Genomic DNA, 23,986 nt, shown 5'->3' on the forward strand with positions numbered 1-23,986 from the left:
AGCTTGTGGTCCAAAGGAAATCTCATGAAGGCAATCTCTTTTGTGGAATTTTGGTGCTTTTTCTTCCAGCCAGAATCAGGAACTGAAGCCACACACACAACAATTAAAAAACAACAAAAGAAAAACCTTTTCCATTACTTTTCCATTATTTAAGAAAGGCTTGGAAGTTCTGGCTGGTACAAGCCACTCAACGGAGTCTGGATTCTTCCTGAACCTCACCTATAAACTATCAAATCCTCTTCAGCCTGCAAAACTAGGCTGGAGTGCTTGCAAGTAAAGAGAAGCTAACTCATTCCTGCCCTGTACCTGGTGCTAAGAGTTCAGATTGAGTAGTGATTTACACTCACTTTGCTACAGGTGTAAAATATCTGTAAAAACTGAGAAGCAAAGATGGAATCGGACCATCACCTCTTCCATATTGCATTTCTGGTTAGGTTTCAAGACACAAACCTCTCCTTGCAGCCTCACAGCACTTAACCTTCCAATCCTGGATGGAAGTCATCATTGCAGGAGTCACCGTGGAAATAAAAAGCTTTGAAAATAGCTTTTCAAAGTTATAGCTGGATCTGCTTCGATAAAAATAATAGATTTTTATCAAATATACTTGAACTGCATTTTTTTTCACTCTTTGCTTCAATTCAAAGTTTAGGTTCAGTTCGAATCCCTGACACACACTGTATTAGTCACTCCCCTGCAATCCCAGTTTGAGCAGCTGCCGGCTAATAAAAGGCAAGGAAATAAACAATCTCTAATCCAACGCACTGAGATACAGTAAATGGGCATCTTTTCTGGCATCATTCATCATTCTAATTACAGTGCATAACAGAGGAAAACACATCTCCTGCCAGATGGGATGAGTGTATCAGGTGTTTAACTCCTCCTCCCCGGCTTCTTCCAGGATATTCCCACTGTATACTTGCAGTACAGAGAATAAAAACTCTGCAATGTCAGAGGGCATTGGGTTCTCCATTATCAGTGGACTCTTTTACCTGGGATTTGATTCCATCTCCACCCACTGTGTCCTGGCTGTGCATCCTTACCGCACAGTGGGGCTGGTTTTCTTTGCTCTCTTTGCTAGGTGAACTATCACCCCCCCCACCCTTTCCTCTCATTCAAAAGCAGGGACAGATTAAGAAGGGCTGCCATTTATAACATGACAAAATTCTCTGTACTGAAACAAAATGCTATTCTCCTTTGATAGTGTTACTGGCCTAAGCAGATATGGGAGAAGTAGTAGACATGATATACTTTGATTTTAGCAAGGCTTTTGACATATGTCATTCTCATAAACGAGGGAAATGTGGTCTAGAATCGAGATGAATTTATTGTAAGTGTGCAGCTGAATAAAATACTTTACTAAAAATGTAGCTATCAGTGGTTCACTGTCAAACCTGGAGGACATATCTAGTGGGGTTCCATAGTAGTCAGTCCCTGGCCAGGACTATTTGGTGTCTGGGAGGTGGGCTAACGCCCGCCCACATCTAAAGGACCTCCTCCCAGCCTGCGGGTAGAGTCCACAGAACCCAGAAGAACCAACTAATTACTGGGGACAAATAATGAGAAAATAGGGACGGGTGTGAGGGTCAAAGGGCTAAAACGAGGGAACCGGACAGGGATACCGAGCAGAGAACCCTGGAAAGTGCCTCTGCTCCCCAAAGGTCTTAAGAGAGCCAACGGACGCTGCCCATTGGACCTCTGCCCGGGTACGTGAGCGGATACAGCAACGGAAATAGGCCCCTCCCCCGCCCAACCTCTTCTCCCTGGTTTTATAGATTGCCAATTTGGCCATAGCCAGGAGGAGGTTGACCAGGAGGTCCCGCGACTTTGTGGGGCCATGGATGAGATGTGCGTAAATTAAAAAGTGGGGGGAAAGTGCAGTCAGAACCTCAACCCTGGGCCAGGAGCTGTTCAATATGTTCCTTAATGGCTTGGATAAAGAAATGGAGAATACACTTACAAAATCAGCACATGACAACAAGCTGGGGAGAGGAGTTTCAAGCATTTGGAAGACAAGATTAGAATTCAAAATGACCTTGACAAACTGGAGAAATGGTATGAAATCAGCAAGATGAAATTCAATTAGGGGAATTGCAAAGTCCTTAACTTAAGAAGGAAAAATCAAATGCACAACTACAAATTGGGGAATAATTGGTTAGGTGGTAATACTACTGAAAAGCATTTGGGGCTTACAGTGAATCACAAATTGAATATGAGTCAATAACATGATGCATTTGCAACAAAAAAAGCTAATATAATTCTGGGTTTATTAGCAGAAGCGCCATCTGCAAGACAAGGGGTGTAACTGTCACACTGATGAGACCTTCACTGAAGGACTGTGTCCAATTCTGGGCACCACCATTTAGGAAAGATGTGGATAAACTGGAGGGAGGGTAGAAGAGAGAAACAAAAATGACAGAAGGTTTAGAAAACCTGACCTATGAGGAAAGGTTCAAAAAACTGTGCATGTTTGATCTAGGGATGGAAAATCCCATTGGTTAACCATTTAACTGATTAAATGGGGCGTGGACATTTCGCCAAGGCCTGGTCCATCACAGACGGGCTGTTCCAGCCAGGGTCCTGCGGGGCTGACACAGCCTCCTGCCCTTAGCAGGCGGGGAGCTAGTCCAGCCCCTACTGGTTAACCAGAACTGGTAAGCCTCATCCATTAAGCCAGTGGTCACCAACCAGTCGATCGGGATCTACTGATAGATCTTGAAGCCTCTGACAGGCGATCTTGACGGGTTTGGCCAAGAGGCTATCAAGTGCCGGCACTTCAGCTGCCTTCCCCCGCCCCCACTGCTGTGCAACTCCTGCGCTTTGCCTTGGAGCTGTTCCCCTCTCCCACCCTGTATTCTGTCTCCACAGAACAGGGGTGAGGGGCACAACAGGGTGTGGGATGTTTGCTGGCTGCTTTTGAGAGTGGTGCAGGGCAGCTTAACCCCACTGCACCACCACACAAGAGCCACCTGTGGTAAGCATGTCCAGCTGAAGCCTGCATCCTGAACACCTGGCCCCCCTCTTGCATCCCAAGCCCCTGCCCTAGCCCTGAGTGCTCCTAGACCCAAACTCCCTTACAGAGCCTTACCCTGACCCCACTCCTACAGCCCAAGTTCTGCCCCAGGCTCAGCTCAGAGCCCTTCTCACACTCCATATCCCTTAGCCCAAGACCAGAGACTGCACCCCAACCCTTTGCCCCTGCCTGATGAAAGGGAGAAAGAATGGGGGAGGGGCTTTGGAAAAGGAGGTGGGGCAAAAGCATTTGGGTTTGAGGTAGATCCTGGATTGCACTTACATTCAAAAAGTGATCTTGTGCTTAAAAAGGTTGGAGACCACTGCATTAAGCCTTACCTCATCCAGAGGCAGCAGCATAGGGCAAGAGCTGACTCCCCAGGAGCTGCTGGGGAGCCAACTGCCACCTTATGCTGTGGGCTCTGATGCAGATGATCTCTCGAGGTTCAGTAATACAGTTCTATAATTTTAGGGAAGTTGTGAGGCCATCATCAACCACCATCATAGAATCCGAGAAAGGCTGGGCTAAAAGGGGTTTCAAGAGGTCATCCAGTCCAGCCCTGCACACTGAGGGTACTGCTATACGGCGGCAGGGGGTTTTGAAAGAAAGTATGCAAATTGCATTCTCATTTGCATATCTTCTTCTGATTCTTTTCCTGAAAGAGGTTTTTCCTATATTTGGCCCATCTACATGGGGCCAAATGTTGGGAAAAAACCCTCTTTCGAAAGCCTCCTTATTCCTTGTAAAATGAGGTTTACAAGGGCTTTCGAAAGAGGGTTTTTTCCCAACATTTGGCCCCGCGTAGATGGGCCAAATGTCGGAAAAACCTCTTTCAGGAAAAGAATGGGAGGAAAATATGCAAATGAGAATGCAATTTGCATACCTCCTTTCAGAAAAAACCTCCACAGTGTAGCCGTACCCTGAGGCGGAGCCAAATAGACCTAGAGTCTCCTAAAGCAACCTGGACAGGTGTTTGACTAACCTGGTCTTCTAAAAAACCCTCCCATCGTGCCACAAGGCAAAAGCATCACATGGTGAAACATAATCACTGGGCGCTGACATGTGCTCTGGGCCAAACCAATTCTCAGGAGGCTGCAATGACAATCCTAAAAGCTCCAAAATGTAGCTGAAGGCCAACCACTCTATGATTAAAGTTAACTTTGGCCTAGGAGCACTGGCCAAAACATTGAGGCTTCAAATCTATGGGGATATGAAGCAGCGAGCTGGGGTTTGCTCTGTGGTACATCAGGGGAATATCAATTCCTGAGACACCAGGAGTAGCTGAGGGGAGACACCAGCACAACCACAATGGAAAGTAACAATTACTGTCCTGTTACATTCCATTGGCGATCTCAGTGTTTGGCTCAGTACAATAATCTAGCCCAGTGTTCCTCAACCAGTGGTCTGAGTATCCTTAGGGGTACTCAAGAGAAGTCGGGGGGGGGGGGGGGGGGCACGTCAACACAACTGAGATTTGGAGAAAAGTGAATCTTTGTTTTACGTTTTACAGCGTTTTATTATTTTGGTACTTTTTACACCCAAACATTTCATCACCCACCTGGCTACAATTAAGTTGTTTAAACAAATGTGTTGCAATGCTAGAAAAAATGTTGTGTGTCTGCAAACTGTAGGTACTGGGGGTACTTATATATATATATTTGAAAAGGGGGTACTTTATAAAAAAAGGCTGAGAAACACTGACCTAGCCTTTTCCCCAGGAATTCTCCCTTTTCCCAAAGCTAAGCAGACAGGCTTAACTCTGGAAGAATTCGACGGTATGGCTACAATGTATTTGAAAACGCACAGCAGTGAGTTTTAGAGCCCAGGTCTATGACTTGAGCTTGTTCTACAGTGCTGTAAACAATAGTACAGATACCCCCATGCCTGGGCTTACGAGTCCAATCCCCATATGGAGCCACAACTGCTGGGTTTAGCATCAACGCATGAACCCAACTCTGTAGACTAGGGGTGGAGAACCTAAGGCCCGGGGGCCAGGGTTGCCTGGACCTGGCCCCCAACTTTTAGGGCCTCCCCCTGCACTGGTGAGGCCATATTGGCACTCCTGCCCCCCCTGCCACTTCCCTACCAGCCCCTGACTGATTTTTCTGTGGGTCAGCATCCCCCAATTCAAACAAAGGTTCCCCATACCTGCTGTAGACCCAGGGTCTGAGACTTGTTGCTTCAGGTTTTAAAACACTGTGTAGCTGTAGCCAAAGGTGCTAAGAGAATGTAAAATAGCATCCCTCTGAAGGTGTCAAACAAGCCAAAACAGAAGATAAAGGGACATATATTAGATCACAAAGTTTACCACTACCTAGGATTTAGCACTTTAATACTGACATCATTGGAACAAGCGCTGATGTTATTTACTCCAGTGCAAGGACAGAGCATCTGCACCCAAGTTAGTACGGTTAAAAAAAATCAACCACCACATTGTTTCCATTTCACAATTTCCATCGAAACTGATCTGATTTTCACTTTGTATAAATGTTCACAAAAACATACCAGGTTTCCTGTAAATAAAAACCAACTCCAATAAGCCCTTATAACAATGATTTCAATCATGGTTTTGATAAAAATGTCACAAGAAAACCAATTTCTTCATAATTGTTATGATCGTTTTGGAAAAAAAGGCCATTTTTCAAGGAAGCAACTTTTCATTCAGAAATTTCCTAGTTGAGGTCAGTAGGGCTATTCCACATTTACACCACTCTCACTTGTAGGAACTGGTTCACAGTCCCCAATCTCAAGCTTTCTTGATGGCAATTATTTTTCAGACAACATGAGATGCACAGAAATCACATTGTCTAACCTGAGGGTAAATGAAGGTGAGGTATGATAGACAACCGTGAAGCAAATACAGTAACAGGGACAATCTTGTGTTTATATAGCTTCTTCCATCCAGAAGAACATCACAGAATTTACTAACATTCTACCAACACAAGAACTGCAATGAAATGCAGCCACCTCTGGGGTAAAACACTGTAGCAGATTAGCTAGTGAAGAATTCTAAAACTCAGCCAAAAAGAGGGAACATAGTCAAGGAGAACTATTTACTCGGTTTGAAATATGGTAAAGGCCAAGGGTTAACACCCTTCCTCTTAGGAAATGCATCATGGGTTCCTCCACAACCATGAATACTCAGAACTTCAGATATACATCTCATTAAGGATGGCATGTTCTGCAATGCAGCACACGCAGGGCTTGTGTATCTGGTTCAATGCTACTTCAGAGGGTAGACATTCTATCGTGAATATCACTTCCTGCAGCACCTGGTCATTCCCATCTAAACTATGAAGCATTCCAGGAGCAGCTGACATCACAGCACAAAGTGAAAGATCTTCAGATATTCTGAGATACTAACAGTGCTATGGGCAGATGTGTATGCAAATCTCCCACTCTGAACACTGCTGTCACAATGAATGGCACACACATTGGGGCCCATTCCTCTCCCTTCCTTCTCCTCCCTCCCCCCCCCCCCCCGCCCCGCAACCCACTATTATCTATACAGCTGCATTCCTGAAATCTGACAAGCCTTTCCAAGCTTCCAGTCTTGCAGAAAGCTGCACCCACAAACCGGCAAGAGCAAAGACTACAGGCAGCGTTCCTATGAGGATGCAGGAACCCTGCACAAATGAGCAAGTGCCTCAACTCACTTCCCTTCCCCATCCCCTTGTAACAATACATTGCTGAAAGCCATTTCTGATCTGCAATCTAGTTTCTCTAATCCGACTTCTAAAGCACCCTCTAGTGTCTCTCTTGATATATTACAGCCAAGCTGCCTTATCCAGCCTCCCAGATATCCCAGCTAATCTCTGTCCCTTTTGGGAGGGGCAGACAAAGCCAACAAAGGGCAACAGCAGCCAAGAGACGGAGAATTGCTTAGTCCTTTCCTTCCTCTCAAAAATCCCCATAATGGGCTATAGCATAAACTCTTCAGGGCAGAAACAAAGAGTCCTGTGGCACCATAGAGCCTAACAGATTTATTAGGGCGTAAACTTTCATGGGTAAAACCCACTTCATCAGATGAATTGGAGTGGAAGTCATGGAAGCAGGAGTTTATATAAGGAAGAAGTTGCTTGTGTTAATGAAGCTAATCAAGTCAGGGTGGAAGTGGGTCTGTCTTAGCATGTGATCTGGAGATGTGAATACTGATAGAGGGGAAATTGCCTTGGTAATGTGTTAACCAGTTGAGATTCTTATTCAGTTCTAAGTTGATAGTGTTGAATTTGTAAATGAACTCCAGTTCAGATGTCTCCCTTTGGAACCAGTTTTTGACATTCTTTTGCAGAAGGATGGCTGCTTTCAAATCCATCACTGACTCTCCAGGGAGGTTAAAGTGTCCCCTACAGGTTTATGCCTGTTACCATTGCTGATGTCTGATTATGTGGTTAGGGCCTTATGTAGAAACCTATTCTTGCAACAAACCCTGTTGCCATTCTTTCTACATATCTATACTAGCCACACCATCACAGGACCCAACCACATAAGCCATACCATCCTGCACCTCCACTAACATGATATATGCCATAAAGTGCCAGCAATGCCTCTCTGCTAGGTATACTGACCAAACTGCAGAGTCTCTATTCCAAAGGATAAATGGGCACAAATCAGACACTCTGATTCAACTGATGAAGTGGGTTTTACCCAGGAAAGCATCTGCCCTAATAAATCTATTAGGGTATGTCTACACTTGCACCCTAGTTCGAACTAATGCAGGCATTTGAAATAGTCAATGAAGCGGGGATTTAAATATCCCGCACTTCATTAGCATAATCTCGCTAATGAGGAGTAATGTTAGTTTGAACCAAGGGGTTTGGTTCGAACTAACGCGTCCTGGCACGCACTTTCTCTTTCGAAACAGCTGGCATTTGGAGTAACATGCCGGCGAGATCATGCTAATGAAGTGCGGGATATTTAAATCCCCGCTTCATTGACTATTTCGAATACCCGCATCTGTATCCCTAGTTCGAACTAGGATGCAAGTATAGACATGCCCATGGTCTGTAAGGTGCCACAGGACTCCTCCTTGTTTTATCAGGTACAGGCTAACACGGCGACCCTCTCTGAATCTTTAGAGCAGGAAGAAGTTACATCAGAGCTCAAAGGACAGGCCGAGGGTGTAAAACTTGAAAAGGAACTTAATCGTGGGGCTTGGCTCCTTTCCCCTTGTGCTAAGGCAGCCCCTTGGAGTTTGGGGTGGGAAAGGGGGAAAGTAAAAGGGCGAGTGAGAAAAGGAAGAAGATGCCAAGCAAAGGCACTTACGCACAAGGAGGCCGGCAGCATTTCCATCCTACCTTTGCTGTCGCCATATCAGACGCCTCCATGTTTTCTGCTTGGCCTATCAGTAAACAAGACCATTCAGGGAAGGTGGGGGGGAGAAAAGGGAAAGTCAAAGATGAGGAGGAGGAGACAAACAATTTGACAGGCAGATGAGAATAAAAAGAAAGCCAAGAACTAGCCCCAAGCCTACCTAGCTGTCCCCAGGGGCTGACTTCCCTGCCACTGTCAGCTATCCTGACAAGATTCTGTTGTAGATTCTTGGCTGGAATCCAGCCGGTTGTGCACTGGGAGATGCGACTTGTTCCCTAGCTACCCTCAGACCATCCAAAGGTCTAGCACACTCCCATCTCCCTCTGCATTTGGAGCCTCCTCAGGGAGCATGCAAGCACGCTGCCTTCCTCCTGGACCAGGCAACACACTGCTTCCCCTCTCGAATGCTATGGGAAGGCAAAGCAAGTCCAGGATCCTCCCACGAGGCATCACAGACATGTGGAAGGAGAGGAAAAGTAGATGGATGCTGGGCCGTATGGGAGTGGGATTTGAAGGATAAGGACATGGGGGAATGCAGGGAAGAAGGAGGCAGCTTCTAAAGAGAAAGGTAAGAATGCAGGGGGGAGCTAGACAGGTGCAGCAGAGATAGAGGTAGGCATAGGGGTAAACCTGAGATGACCTTAAAGAAGACCCAGGTTCAAGAAGAAAGTGTGGTGATCCACACTCCACTGAAAACACTCACCTTACAGTAACCCTGGGGGCCTACACTGGGAACTCTTTAGTTCACATGCACGGCTCTGACACTGAGAAATCATCCTGTAAGGGAAATTTGCAACAACAGCTCGAGTGCTGAAAGGCAACTGTATCTGCAGAGGCCCCTGCCTTTCTGAGACAGGCCGTCTGATTGGAGGAGCAGGATGACTTCATACAGTCCCATTCATCATTCAAGGTTTCCTGCCCACAGCTTCTCCGTTCACAGTTGCTGCAGTTTTCCTTTTTGGCCTACTTTACTACAGTAAATCAAGCTGGATTGTATTAGTTGGCCAGCGGATGTGTACAGCTGCTGGAATGCACTAACCCACAAGCAATCCTAGTAAGGGGACAGAGGAAAGTGCTGCAGAATCAGCTAAGTTAAGTTGCCCAGGGTTAGAAACATCAATGCCTGGAAGTCTCTCTGTCTGTCTGTCTGTCTGCTCTCTCTCTCTCTCTCTCTCTCTCTCACACACACACACACACACAAATAGATAACGCAGCACACAATGTATACACATATACATGACACCACTGTATAGTACACACAGACTACAGGGCACTGGTAAACTTTCTACAACACCCTCACACGAACACTACTGCACACTATGCATAGATTATAGGACACGGATATACAAACCACAGAACACACACAACATTATGCAGCACACACACGCAAAACAGCACTAAAATATACACTAGTCTGAATACACCCACATACTGGGTTCACCATTATAAACACACACACACATAGGCTGCGTCTAGACTGGCATGATTTTGCAGAAATACTTTTACTGGAAAAGTTTTTCCATTAAAAGTATTTCCACAAAAGAGCGTCTAGATTGGCACGGATGCTTTTGCGCAAAAAGTGCTTTTGCGCAAAAGCATCCATGGCCAGTCTAGATGCAATTTTGCGCAAGAAAGCCCCGATCGCCATTTTAGCCATCGGGGCTTTTTTGCACAAAACAGTTCTTCCCTGTCTACACTGGCCCTCTTGCACAAGTATTCTTGCACAAGAGGGCTTTTTCCCGAGCGGGAGCGTGAAAGTATTTGTGCAAGAAGCACTGATTTTGTACATTACAAAGTCAGTGCTCTTGCGCAAATTCAAGCGGCCAGTGTAGACAGCTGGCAAGTTTTTGCGCAAAAGCGGCTGCTTTTGTGCAAAATCTTGCCAGTCTAGACGCATCCATACTATATAAACTCAAGAGTCAATGCCCAAAGTCCTGCAAACAGACAGTGATATTTAGATCTCAACTCACATACTCATAATGCCATCAGTGTGCCTGAGGCACACACACACACCCATTCAGAAATGCCACTGCACCCCCTGGCTGGTGCATACGAAAGTTCACATGTCTGCATATGGTATTGTGTACTTTTGTTCTGTTTAACATGTGGCTCTGTGCGTCTCACAGAGCATCTATCCTACAAACCTAGCTCTACATTGGATGCACATGTACACATAGGACATGTCCATTCTCCTTGTAATTCAAAACCATTCTCTGAAGCATGTTCTAAGTGGGTGCATCTAGCTACATAATAAAATCTACTCTATGAATGCTAGGGATGTTAAAATGCCTATGACTTGGTAACTGAGTAACTGCTGAAAATGTCAGCTGTTACAGTTACATCCAGGGCAGTAGCCAGCTCCCCGGAGCCGGTGCACACCGGGAGCCAGCTTTTAAGCCAGCTCCTGCCTCCCACTCTGCTCCACAGGAGCTGGTGAATGCTGGTGCTCCTGCCTGCTGCCCCGCGGGGGAGCTGCATGGATCTGTTTGGGTAGCAATATGCTCATGCTTGTCAGTTACCTGTTGAAGCGGCTACACTCTTACACCCCTCATGAATACAGACACACACAAGGTCAAACACAAGCTCCAAGAGGAGAATCATGGTCCCAACACCAATTCTAGTAACTGGCAGGCTGATGCCCCCTAAGCACGGCTGCAGGTCGAATGCATCCTCGTGTCTTCTCATCCTCGTGTCTTCCCATCTCTTCCCTCCTCGTGTCTTCTCATCCTCGTGTCTTCCCATCTCTTCCCCCCTCGTGTCTTCTCATCTCTTCCCTCCTCGTGTCTTCTCATCCTCGTGTCTTCCCATCTCTTCCCTCCTCGTGTCTTCTCATCTCTTCCCCCCTCGTGTCTTCTCATCTCTTCCCCCCTCATGTCTTCTCATCTCTTCCCTCCTCGTGTCTTCCCATCTCTTCCCCCCTCATGTCTTCTCATCTCTTCCCTCCTCGTGTCTTCTCATCCTCGTGTCTTCCCATCTCTTCCCCCCTCGTGTCTTCTCATCTTTTCCCTCCTCGTGTCTTCTCATCTCTTCCCTCCTCGTGTCTTCTCATCTCTTCCCTCCTCGTGTCTTCTCATCTCTTCCCTCCTTGTGTCTTCTCATCTTTTCCCTCCTCGTGTCTTCTCATCCTCGTGTCTTCCCATCTCTTCCCTCCTCGTGTCTTCTCATCCTCGTGTCTTCCCATCTCTTCCCTCCTCGTGTCTTCTCATCTCTTCCTTCCCCCCCTTTTTTAACGTTTCGCTGCAAAAGCTCTTTCAGGCCAGAACTACCCTTTTTGTCATGTGTCCTTTCAATGGTCCTGAACCCTGGACTGTGGCTTAGTATCTAAATACATGAAAACACCACAGAGCAACCAAACATGCAGTCAGCAAATAAACACGCCCTCCAGCGGCAGTGCACGCCATTTTGTTCTAGAGCCATGGCTAGCAGCAGCAGAGCAGCACACGCCCTGCGTATGTCTGCAGCAAACACATAAGCACGGTAGCTTTTGACAAAACAGCCTGGACAAAACTAGGAAAGAGCCCCAGTAAACTCTCCTCCAGAATTCCAACTCAGCCTGGCTTTTGAATTCCCAGAAGTTGTGTTAACATTTTGGGCTCATTTTTGCTTTCAGCTGCCTCCAGTCCCAGCTGGGCGTGGTGGCAGATGAGTCAAGACCCCCCCAAAGACGTTCTTCTCTGAGCAAACTGCAAATAACAAATGGTGAACATTCCCCCCAGCAGTCTGTTCTCGGGGTATTTTATACTCCAGTGGCACAGCTGCAGGCACAGCATCTCCCGTCATTGTGGTCAATCGACCTCTCTGAGGCTGTGTCCAGACTCAGGGGTTTTTTTGAAAAAACTTCACCCGCGTCTAGACTGCAGCCGCGTTCTTTCGAAATTAAATCGAAAGAACGCGGCTTTTCTTTTGACGGCGGTAAACCTAATTCCACGAGGAAGAACGCCTTCTTTCAAAAGTGCTCTTTCGAAAGAAGGCGTTCTTGAAAGCAAACAGGCTTTTTAGAAAGAGAGCATCCAGACTCACTGGGTGCTTTCTTTCGAAAAAGCGGCTTGCTTTTTCGAAATTCCGCGTGCAGTCTAGACGCTCTCTTTCGAAAGAGGCTTGCAGTCTAGACATAGCCTGAGAGGTGGGAGATAGTTCAACTGACGAACTCTTTCCTTGACCTAGCTACATCTACTCCGGGGATTAGGTTGACCTAACTGCCATGCTTAAGATGAGAAATTTTTCATAACCTTGAGCCACGTAGCTAGGCTGAGCTACGTTTTAGGTGTAGATCTGCCCTCATCATGTCAGAAGCCCAGTTTTGCAGATATGAAAGGATCGAAGACATTTCTGGTAAGGATCCAGAGATTCCTTCTCTCCTCACCTCAGTGGCTTCAGCAGAGGTACTCCTATTTCCCTCACCAAGATATCAGAAGCAGGCAACTGGACATCTGGATGCTTAACTGAATTGAACCTCCAAATCAGTGATGTGCAACCTGCAGCGCAAAGGGGTTCTATATGTGGCCTGTGAGATATTTTGTTAATTGTTTCCCGTATGCAGGGATGCCAAATTCTGCTGGTTTCCGTCCGTGTTGTTTGTTTTCATACCAGTCTTATTAAAGTGAAACACACAGACACCCCCCAAATTCTCCTCCTACTTACACACACATCCTTAGCCAGTTTCAAATGCCATATGCTCTGTGCATTCCACACAAGCACAGGTGGATGTGCACAGGCAGGTGGCATATCGCACGTGTCCATTATTAAGACACACTCAGCCTTTATGGCCTCATCTTGCAGGGACACATGACTGTAAACCAGCTGCTGCAAATGCATCATTCCTGTCCCAGTTTCACTCTAGCAACCAGTTGAAGTTCAACGCTAACAATAAAGGGCCGATTGTTAGTGCATCCACAGAAGCAAAGCCAAGAGGCTTAGATAGGCTGGCCATATCAGTCTCTTGGGAATTCTGTGCACATGTGAACTTAAGTGGCTCTCCATTAGGTCCTGCCACTTAGAAGTACAGTGCTGTTTATCCAGTCAGTCACAGCAACAGGGGAGCCTGCTACACAACTCTGGGTGGACCAAAAAGGATGGTGAAGCAGCAGGCAACACAAAGCAACATCTATTAGCAAGAGAACTGGAGAGAGAGGAAGCTACAAACAAATCAAAAGAGAAACAGAGAAAGTGGAAAAAATATGCCTAGGGAGCATGCAGCATGGGTTGAAGGAATACATGGAACAGATATAAGATAAGGGATAGGGATTGTAAGGAGTACTGAACCCTGGGAAAAGATGCCTAAACTTCTGAATCTTCTCTAGAGCCAGTGTTCTGTAACCGTGCAGTCTCTGCTGTCAGAGGAGGTTATTTTCAACCCTGCATCTCCAAAGTAGGATCCACCTCTATTTCCTCAGGGAAATTTCATGAGGGGCTGGCTCTGTGTTTTAGCTGCTGGGAAATCATGTGAGGTCGTATTTGCATTGGGAGTGAAGATGCATCACACCACCACTGCATCATGGGAGCTGTAGTTAGTTGTTCTATTTCTGCCTGCTGAGCAGATGTCAAACCATTTATTTCTGCACTAAATGTATGTGGTGCTCAAAAGGGAAAAAGGTGATGGAGGGCCCTGGCCGAGGATCAAGTGTTTCTTACAAGAGGAAGAAGGCAGGATATTTTCAAATGGAAGCTGAGGAGAGCAAGCTTTTGGGTGAGAAGGAGCAGAATTAGAGTCATTTTTATTTTTTTTAAATGTACACACTCAGATATCAAGCTACTTTAACAGAATGAGGGCTATTTTCTTACAGTTTCAATGAAATGTCCATTGTGTTGGTTTTTATCTGACACTTGGGAAGGTTTGTATTTTGAAGCCGCCTTTTGTTCTGGAAGGGCTTGTTTTCTTTCAGAAGTGGGCTCATTCACACTGCAAAACGGGCCCACGTTTAAGTGAAAGTTTCTTAAACCTGATGAATTTTTCAGTGACACTGGTCCATTTTGTTTAGTGTGTAAACAAGCAGAACCCTCTCTTCCTCCCCACTTCCCAGGTCAATTTAAACTTTCACTGTAAATACTTTGCACACCTCTAGGTGGAAGGATATGCTGTTTCTTTTGTCTTTAGGGATGGAACCAAAGTGGGAGGGTAAATGAGTGGAGATTTTTAGGGGTATAAAGAGAGAGAAGACTCTGGAACATGGAAATGGAGAAACTATAATGGGCATTCCAAAGAGAGTTTGGAGTGAGAAGAGGTTGGGAAGATGTTAAGAGGGGCAGAATGAGTTTGGTTTGGGACAGGATAATTTGAAAGCAGGAGGGATGTGATTGGAGAGTCACAACAGGAATGTCTGGAGAGGAATGAAAAGAAAGGAACAAAAGAAAATCTGTTGATGTGTCACTTCTAAAGCCTGGAGGGAGGGAAGAGCAGGGAATGGATGGGTGGACTGGTTCTGAACCCAGTTTCTCAGTTTGGGGAAGGGGTCTGCTGTTCACATGTGTCCAAATCCATTACCGCATTCTCACGAAAGCTCTTCTCAGCCGATGCAGGCTGGACCATTTCAATGCTGAATGTTCAGGCTAACATGGGACAGACCTTTCAGTAGGTTGAGGAGGACAGTGATGGAGCAGTGAGGTAAAACAGAGGATGGCTGAGACACTTTGCCCCTGCGTAACCCTCATGTGCCAAGGAATCTAACACACCAAGTATTGTCACGTCTCAGGGGTGTTTCCTATAAGCTGTGTGCTTGTGCGGCCACAGAGGAGAAATTCAAATGCTGTCCAGCTGATAAGCAGAGTGCCCAAAGTTAGGTTTTTGTTTCTGTTGGTGGTGCACATTCACACATGACACGCTGCCCATAAAATTACTGCACACATAGCTGGAAAACATCCATATATGGATGGAAAAGATTAGAGGGAACATTGCTTCTCAGCCAAGGGCGCCGTCAGGCAGGCCCTTTGGAATAAAGGCCTTAGAGTCCAGTGTGACCCAGGCAAAGCAATTAGCAGCAGGCAGCAATGCAGCACGTGGCCGATGACTGTCTGTTGGAGTGGCCTGCCTAGCTCACAAGAGAGAAGTCTAGGGAGTTAAATGCTCTTAAATAAAGCCCATGAGAAAGAAAGAAGAGGGGGCCTGCAAGGAAGTGTCTGTGCTCCAATAAGAGTTTCAGCAACTGCTGCCCCAGCAATCAGAGGCAGATGCTGCCAAATCCACTGGGAGATGGAGACACAAACACAGCACTTTTGGGGCAGGACTGGGGGCAGCACAGAGATGTGATTTCAGGCCCTGCCATGGGCAGATGCAATGCCACTACCTTGATGGTTCCAGGATGTTTTGTATTTTAGACACTGGCATTTTGGCCCCAGAAGGAAAGAGACATCATTAGGCTGATGAAGGGCAACTCGGAGAAATATACAAAGGGCCTGTGCCATGTGCAAACAGGCACTGATCTCCCTTCTGTTCTCAGATTTCTTCTCTTGAGGGGAAAACCAATTTTCAAGGCACAGCTGCCTCTGGGTCTCTGCTGAACTTGCTGCTGCCACAACATGATAAGATGCAAAACCCAGAGAGATAAGAGAAGAATTTTGAACCAGAACCGAAAAGATTTGAATTTAATAATAATCAGAATCCAATTATTATAACTGGGATTAAGCAGCATTAGTGTTTCTTTCAAGCTAACCTCTTCCCCCGAGGGAAGCTGTCTCAGCTTTTCTGCTTGTGTCCAGAGACTGCAACCAAGGGCCAACTTGAACCGTGGCTGTGCTGAGTGCAGTGGATTTTTTCATGGCTGAAAAGAAGGATACGAGAACACTCAGAGGAAAGCCCCAGGTAGGTTTCCAGAGGGAGAGCTAGAGGGAAAAGAGTCCCAGTACTGCTGATCCATCGCAGGGAGTCTTTCCTCTCCTTCCAGGATTCATGGGATTCTACTCTGCCAAGTAAGAGGGGCAGCCCAGGAGCTCAGGAGTCAGCAAGATGCGTCCTGCAGGCTCTCTCTTTGCCTTCTGCTTGCTGACTCATTTGCAAGAGCTGCTCTCTCCTTCCCGCCAAGCAGCATACGGCTGTCTGTCATCCCCATGGACGCATGGGCTGACTGAATCACTCCCTGTAACCCTCAAAGTGAGATTAGACCTCTAGGACTTCCCCTGGCGAGAAGCGGTGCCAAGAAAGGAGGAAATCTGAGGCCAAGCTTTTTCCCTCTGAAAAATCCAAAGTGCCTGGGCTGTCCCTCTGTGCTGTAGTCTCCTTGCTGCCCTGGCGGGCTCCGAGTAAGGGTTAATGTAACTGATGTTCAAGAAGAGGGATTGTGGCCAGGGAAGAGTACGTGCTTCAGGAGAGCAGCTAGCTGGGGGCACAGTGAACAAATAGAGCTTACAAAAGAAACACCATGAAATTTCACTGGAAAGTTGAACCGCCCTGCAATATGATACTTCTGCCAGCCTGGGTCCTAAGAGGCCCCCTCAAAGACAGGCTGGACAGGGCACTTAGAAAGAGCAAAGCCCACAGCCTCCATTCTCCCATCTCTTCTGGGGTTTGGAACGAGCTAGGGAGGAGGGTTAAATGGCTTAAGGCATGAAGCAGTTATTTTCCTTTCAATCCTCCCCCCCTCATATGCTAGAAAACCTGCAGGGCCCCAGGGGTGGCTTGGGGCTCGGGGGTTCAGCCTAGCAGTGCCCCTTGGGGCCAGAGGCCCCAGTTGGACTAAGGAAGAAAGTGCAGCTGGCGTGAGTTCTCTGGAGGGCAAACACTTCTCTGCCCTGTTTGGCCGGGTCTTCAGATTTTTTCCCCGGGTTGGATAAAATTCATGCAATATTTTTCAATGATTGCTTTCCAGTTGTTTCTGAGCCACTCTCTGCTTGTCCTGCTGATACTGGAAGCTGCAGTGTCTCCAGGTTCTTTCACAACCTGGCCCAGTACGGACACCGTTTGTTATACATGCACCTCTTCTATGTCTCACATGCTTCTCAGCTGCCTGACTAAAGTCTGGTCACTGTGTCTAGCCCCGGGGCTCAGGAAAACCCCACATTTCCAGGCTCAGACCTTTCATCTAGGCCCTTCCTTAGAACTTAGAGCTCTGAAGTCCAGCTGCCATAGTCCCCAAAACCAGTATCTCAGATCTCCAAGCCCCTTAATTGCATATACACATTCCCCCAGAGTTCCCTCTGCCTGGACACACTGGCTTCTAGTTAATCCCTTCGGGGACAACATGGCAGGAAAGCAAGAAACAGGTTTAGCAAAGGACTTTCTTAGCCAGAGACCCTTTACTCTTAAAAAACCCTAGAGAGCAACAGATTTTTGGAGAAAAGCAGAAATCCTAACACACCCTTCCTCATGCCTGATCTCCTCTAGCCAAGAGTCCAAGGTCTGTTATTATTCAGGCTGGCCAGAGTCCCTTCTGCCTCTCTCCTCGTAGTCTGCTTATATGTGGCAATGATCAGCCTTCTTCCTTGTCAGAGCAGTACCACCTGGTAAACACAGTCTCTTTTATTTTGCTCCGTGCCCAAGGTGGAAAATTGCTACTCCCCCAGCCACCCTGGTGTCCCTGTGTAGGAAATCCATTGTTTTGTGGGGTTGAACCATCAGGTAGGAGACCAACAAAACCCATGGTTTCAAATTGTTCTGTGATGATCCTTCAACAAGGTGTCGAGCACCTTTTCTGCACAAAGGAGATGTCTAGAAAGCAATTCAGTAACCCTGACTGAGGCGAGGTTAGCTATGTGTTCAGCACCAAATACAAAATGAAATTACAAAACTGAGGTCCTGACTTGATACAGACATATCTCACTCTCGTATCCCTCTCTCCTGGAACTTCCAGCATGACAGAATGCAGAAAGCAGCAACAACCTCATGAGGAAAGGCTGCTGTTACAAGAGTTTTCCCCACGTCCCCAGAAGTTTGGATGAGCATCCAAATTTGTGCACTGCTTCTCTCTTGGAGCTTTGCAGAGACTAAGGTTGTCCCTTTATGAGCTACAGATATATACTTGCCATTGCTCTATCTCCTTCACTGTTGTGTGAGAGATTTATCCTGCAGACCTAATTATTCCCTGGCAGGGACAGCAATTACAAAGGATACAGATACACACCTTCCCCCAGTGTTCTGCATCTTTATCTCTTGTATGTGGTGTATCATTGCCTAAGCCCAGCTTTGCAAACATTTATATGCCTGTGTGACACACAGCATATGGCGCAAATAAAAGGCACTGGCAAGCATTTATAGTGGAAAACACTGATTCTGTAGTGGCACAGCACACAAAGCAAGGGGGCAAGGTTTGTACAGAGCAGCCAGTGGACTGAAAACACTGCGTTTTCGACTGGCGGCAGGTAAATCTGAAATTTCTGGATGGTTTGGTTTGGAAAAGCACCCCAAAACTTTGAGGACTTCTCTCCTACTTCTGTACCAGTGGAAACATAGGCAGAAGGATCTTTTTTGAGGCGTCTCACATGTTTGAACCATGTTCTGATTGCCATGAACACACAGGGGGGAGAAAACACTGCATTTTGCCAGACTTCCTTTTATCCCAAAAAAGGGCAATTAGGGCTTGTCCTCAAGTCTGAGGAGGTGGGGAGGACTTTACAATTCCCAAGCTACCTGCGCTTCCATTCTCTTTATATGGCCCTTATCCCCTTAGCATAGTCCCATGTGCCTCCCACAAGGTTTACTGTAAGCTGTGCACCTCCACGGTCACACAGCTGTTTTCTGAGCTCGGCTCTCAGTTCAAAGCTCCCTGTGCAGTCAGGGAGCTCAGCTGACTGGCGGGGGAAGAGCATCCTCTTGCTGAGCAAGCAGCTAAACAGAGCTGGCTGCCTGCTTGAAACTGAGCATCTCTGAGAGTGGGAGAGAATAAATTGTGGGGGAGGAGGAGGAGAGGGAGAGAATAAATAATTAATTGGCTGAGGGGATTTTGAAGAGTCCCATCTGCACGAGGAGAGAGAGGCAGGAACTCAGCACTCTCAAGCCTCTTGGGAAGGAGGAGATAAGAGGCTGACTGCATGGAGTAGGTAGGGGAAAGAAAGGGTGGGTGGGTGCTGGCGGTGGGGAGTGAGTTTGTGCTGTGAGGTGGAGGAGGCATGGATATAGTTTGAGAAGCAGGATTATCCCAGCCCCTACCTGGGCTGGGGAGGGCAGACTATACGGGGTAGGTGGGGGAAAAGGGGGAGTGCTGGCATCCATGCAGTGAGGTGGAAACAGGGGGCAGTTTGTTTGGGGTGTCTGACTCACTTAATGCAGTCCTCTCTGGCTGGATTGGAGGGGGAGGGAACACACTGCATGGGGTGGTGCTAGGAGGACACACGCATGATTACATTTCAAACAAAGTTTACATAGGTGTTCATCGCTTAAAGTAAGAAAGAAAAAGATACTTTTAATAGATTTTTTGGAGTGCTGCAGATACCTAAAACTCTGATCTTACTGATTTTTTTAAAATCCTCTGTTACTAATTAATACATGGTATATTGTATTGCATTAAGGCCCAATTATTGCCATGTAGTAGAGTTCTGGCGGTGTCATGCTAGTTGTTTTGTCGGCTGAAATCTTACTTGCAAGCTCTTTGAAACATGCATCTGTCTACAAACCCTGAAGCCATGTGTTAATTTGTTCTGGGGCCTCTAGTGTGTATGTGGGGGGGGGGGGGGCGGGCTTCTAGTGTGTGTGTGTGTGTGTGTGTGTGAGAGAGAGAGAGAGAGAGAGAGAGAGAGAGAGAATATTGGTGTGTGTGTGTGTGTGTGTGTGTGTGTGTGTGTATGTGTGTGTGTGTGAGAGAGAGAGAGAGAGAGAGAGAGAATATTGGCGTTGCACATAAGAAGTTACAACCCACTCAAAAGGAAATTCAGCCCGCCCAAGGATAGAACATGCCAGCGGGAACACTGCTCCCTTGTACCCCATCTGTGAATCCCAAAGCTGGTCTAACAGCCTGCTTGGCACAGGGCAGCTGGAATTCACTTGGAGAGATGAGTGTGCTGTAAACAAGGGCCTTTGAAGGGCTCCATAAGGACAACAGCACCTTCCAGCCAAATGGAAAAGCTATTCCCTGAAGCTCCTCCCTGTTCCCTCCTGCCCCACCACGTGCTAGAGTCCCAGGGGAAGCTGAAGCAGCACTGTCCTCAGCAACGCTCGCTGTAACCCTGGGCTCAGGCAGAGGGAACACGTTCTGAGGAGCCAGGCAGAGCCCAGCCAGGGAACGAGCTTCATCACACTCAGCTATCAGCCCAGGCCTTGAACAGCCAAGCAGGCCCTGATCAACCAATTCTGTACTGGGGTCCAAACGCTGCTGTAGTCTGAGGTGGGGACAGAGCCAGAAAGTGACTACGTCACACACAAACGGGTCTTTAGTATCTGCTGCCTGCCATCTGCCAGTCCTATCTGCTGATGTTACTGACGCTGTTACTCATCGTTTTAATCCTTTGAGCCCTACAGACCTAGTACCTACCTACCTATCCCTGACACTTCCACCTGAAGCCCTGCCCCTTCTTTGCCCAGGGGCCATGGAAGCTGTCAGCCCCCCTGCAGCTATGCAATTTTACTCTGCTCACATCTCCAATCTTGGGCTACATCTAGACTACATGGAGCCATGTAAAATAGTTTATTTGGTATAGTCAAAGAAGTTAAATAATCTCTGCTTCATTGTATTAAAAATGGCCGCCGCGCTGTGCTGACGATCAGCTGATCCGGCACAGTGCGGCATTCTAGACGCGGCATGAAGGGGGGCAGAAGAGTTTCCCTGGTGGTGCCCAGAGTGGCCACCAGGGAAAGCTGGGGAGGGCTAGCCTCCCACTAGTTCGAATTAAGTGGCTACACAGCCCTTAATTCGAACTAGTTAATTCGAACTAGGCGTTAGTCCTCGTGGAATGAGCTTTACCTAGTTCGAATTAAGCGCTCCGCTAGTTTGAATTAAGTTCGAACTGGCGGTTTGCCTGTGTAGTGCCTGTCAAAGTTAATTCGAACTAACGACTGTTAGTTCGAATTAACTTTGTAGTGTAGACAGACCCATATTGTTATTACCAATAGTTGCTCCCCCTAACTGCAGTGGCCTGGTGAGTTAGGTGTGGGAGGGGTGGAACCAGATCGATGCTCCCATGTTGACAACAGGAAAGCCTGGGGTCCCTCTGCAAGATGCCTTCCCTCTCATGCAGATCTACCCCATTAGTCATCACATGCGTATGCATCATCTGTGAGAGTCATCATATGCATGTGCAGTTAGTTGTCTTAATTTTGCCCCATTCACCTTCGAAGAGGGAGCTTCCAAAAGCAGGCACTTGCTGCTGACTCCCAAGGCATCCATTGGTCCAGTCTTCTTTCAATGAGCCCACTTCACAGTTCTTGGATCTGGCTTCCACCCTTCTCCAACCATTGCAAGTGCAGGGAGGTGCTGGGTTTTCATGCCTTATCCATTCACACCTCGTTCACTCAACAGGACAATCAATTAAGCAAAAGGGGGTACAAAGTCTACAAGTTATAAGGTTTCCATGTAAAAAGATTTAATAGAAAGTTTCTTTATGAAAGTATACAAAGTGTCTATATACAAGGACGTAGTACAACAAACTAAAGACTTAGTGCAATACTAAAAGTTATTACTAAAGTTAATACTAAAGTTTGATACAAAGTTAAAATAAAAAAAATTCAGTGAGAAAATGATGAATACCGAGATTAATGAGATGTATCTACAGTTGCATTGGGATGGGGGGGCTGGTGTGCCTGGCTCTGGGGGAGGGGTGGGTGCATTGGGGGTACTGATATATTTTTTAAAAGGTACTTTATAACAAAAAGAAAAACTTAAAAAACAATTGTCTAGTAGCACTTTAAAGACTAACAAAATATGTAGATGGTATCACGAGTTTTTGGGGGCAAAACCTACTTCCGCCCACGAAAGCTCATGATCCCATCTACATGTTTTGTTTGTCTTTAAAGTGCTACTAGACTGTTTGTTGTTTTTTAAGTTTTTCTGGTTACAGACTAACTCGGCTCCCCCTTTGAAGCTTATATATATGTTAAAAAGTTGAGAAACCCTACTTTGTGCTATACCATTCCTTTTGGCCTCCCTGTTTCCTTTCTCCTTTGGCGAGTTGGGCAGGCAGGAGTTTTGGTAAAAATATATCAGACAAGTGCACACGGTGCCCGCTCTACCTCAGCTGGTGCTGGATAATCAGAGCCCCAATTCTAAAGGAGTTGGCATTACTGAGGTGATAGATCTCCCCACATTTTTCTGGGGATTTTCCAAAGAAAATGCTTTAGGTCATCCACATCTCCCAGCCATAGCAGAGACTTGGGATTAACATGGCTTTCTCAACTAAGTATAGAAAAGCCATGGAACAGGCAGTTCTGCCACCTGACGAGTGTCATAACTTTTGACGGAGGCCGTGATAAAAGTATTCGTATAATACTAGGGGGAAAACACCACTTTTGGATGAATGAACAACATCTGGTCAAGCAGAGTCCTCCACCACAAACTACAGATCAAACTACTGAAAATGCTACTGCGTGCAGCAGAGACCTGCCCAACAAAGAGAGACTGGAGGCTGCCCGTCACAGAGGCTGGAGGAGACCCTACCAATGTCATGGGAAGATAAAATTGCAAATGCAAGAAAAAGGAAGCTGAGTGGGCAGAACATATTAGAAAACACCAAAGGCAGATGGCTGGGACATGTATACAACATGGAAAATGGGAGACAGACTATGCAAGCATTGAACTGGGTACCCCAGGGAGGAAACAGAAAGCAAGGAAGGCCCAGGAAGAACTGGCAGAAGACAGTGATAGAGGATACTGGTTGTGTTGGCATCACCTTGGAAGTAGTACCATGCTATGACTATGATCTGAGGCACTAACACACATACCAATCAACCAATCAATCAATAAGCAAGCAACCAAGTAGCCCCTATATTTTGACACCTGCAAAGAAATGAAGCGCCCAAATTTGAAAATGCAACTACAGGCAGTCCCCGGGTTACGTACAAGATAGGGACTGTAGGTTTGTTCTTAAGTTGAATCTGTATGTAAGTCGGAAATGGCATCCAGATTCAGCCGCTGAATCTGGACACCAGTTCTGACTTACATACAGATTCAACTTAAGAACCCCAGGCGTCCCCAAGTCAGCTGCTGCTGAAACTGATCAGCAGCTGATTCCAGGACGCCCGGGGCAGAGGAACTCTGCCTCGGGCTTCCTGTAGTCAGCGCTGGTCAGTTTCAGCAGCGGCTAACTTGGGGATGCCTGGGGCAGAGCAGCTCGGGTGCTGCTGGGTTGGTCCAGTAGCGCGGCCGCTCCTCGGCGCTACTGGACCAACCCAGCAGCACCCCAGCTGCTCTGCCCCAGGCGTCCTGATTCAGCCACAGCTGAAACTGATCAGCAGTGGCTGAATCAGGACTCCTGGGGCAGAGCAGCTGGGGTGCTGCCGGGTTGGTCCAGTAGCGCCAAGGAGCGGTGCTGTGGGACCAACCGGCAGCGCCCAACCTGCTCTACCACAGGCCCCGGGCTTTGCTCCACATCTCCCTGGTCTGCTGAGGGTGGCACTAGCTGCGTCCCCCCCAGCAGACCAGAGAGACGCGGAGCAAAGCGGTGCAGGACCCGGGGCTGGACCCGCAGCGCTTCCAGATCAGCTGAAAGCGCCGCGGGTCCGGCCCCGGGTCCTGCACGGCTTTGCTCAGCGTCTCCCTGGTCCCAACTGATACCCTGACGCGTGGTCTCTGTCCGCACAATTACAGATCT

The 23,986-nt window shown here is 47.1% G+C and overlaps 1 protein-coding gene across 3 annotated transcripts in view; it reads right to left on the reverse strand.

Annotated features, from left to right (window-relative positions):
- Nucleotides 1–23,986, reverse strand: part of LOC102453385 (protein Aster-B) — a 337,552-nt gene that overhangs the window by 113,040 nt on the left and 200,526 nt on the right. The window contains exon 1 of one of the 3 annotated variants that reach the window (XM_075909421.1): nt 9,027–9,890. The exons of the other annotated variants lie outside the window; for them this stretch is intronic. The gene's annotated coding sequence lies outside the window, so the exon portion shown is untranslated. Of the gene's footprint in view, nt 1–9,026; nt 9,891–23,986 lie in introns of those variants that run through there. 3 annotated transcript variants of the gene reach the window in all.

This window comes from Pelodiscus sinensis, chromosome 26 (assembly GCF_049634645.1).
Source record: "Pelodiscus sinensis isolate JC-2024 chromosome 26, ASM4963464v1, whole genome shotgun sequence".
Classification (NCBI taxonomy): Eukaryota; Metazoa; Chordata; order Testudines; family Trionychidae; genus Pelodiscus; species Pelodiscus sinensis.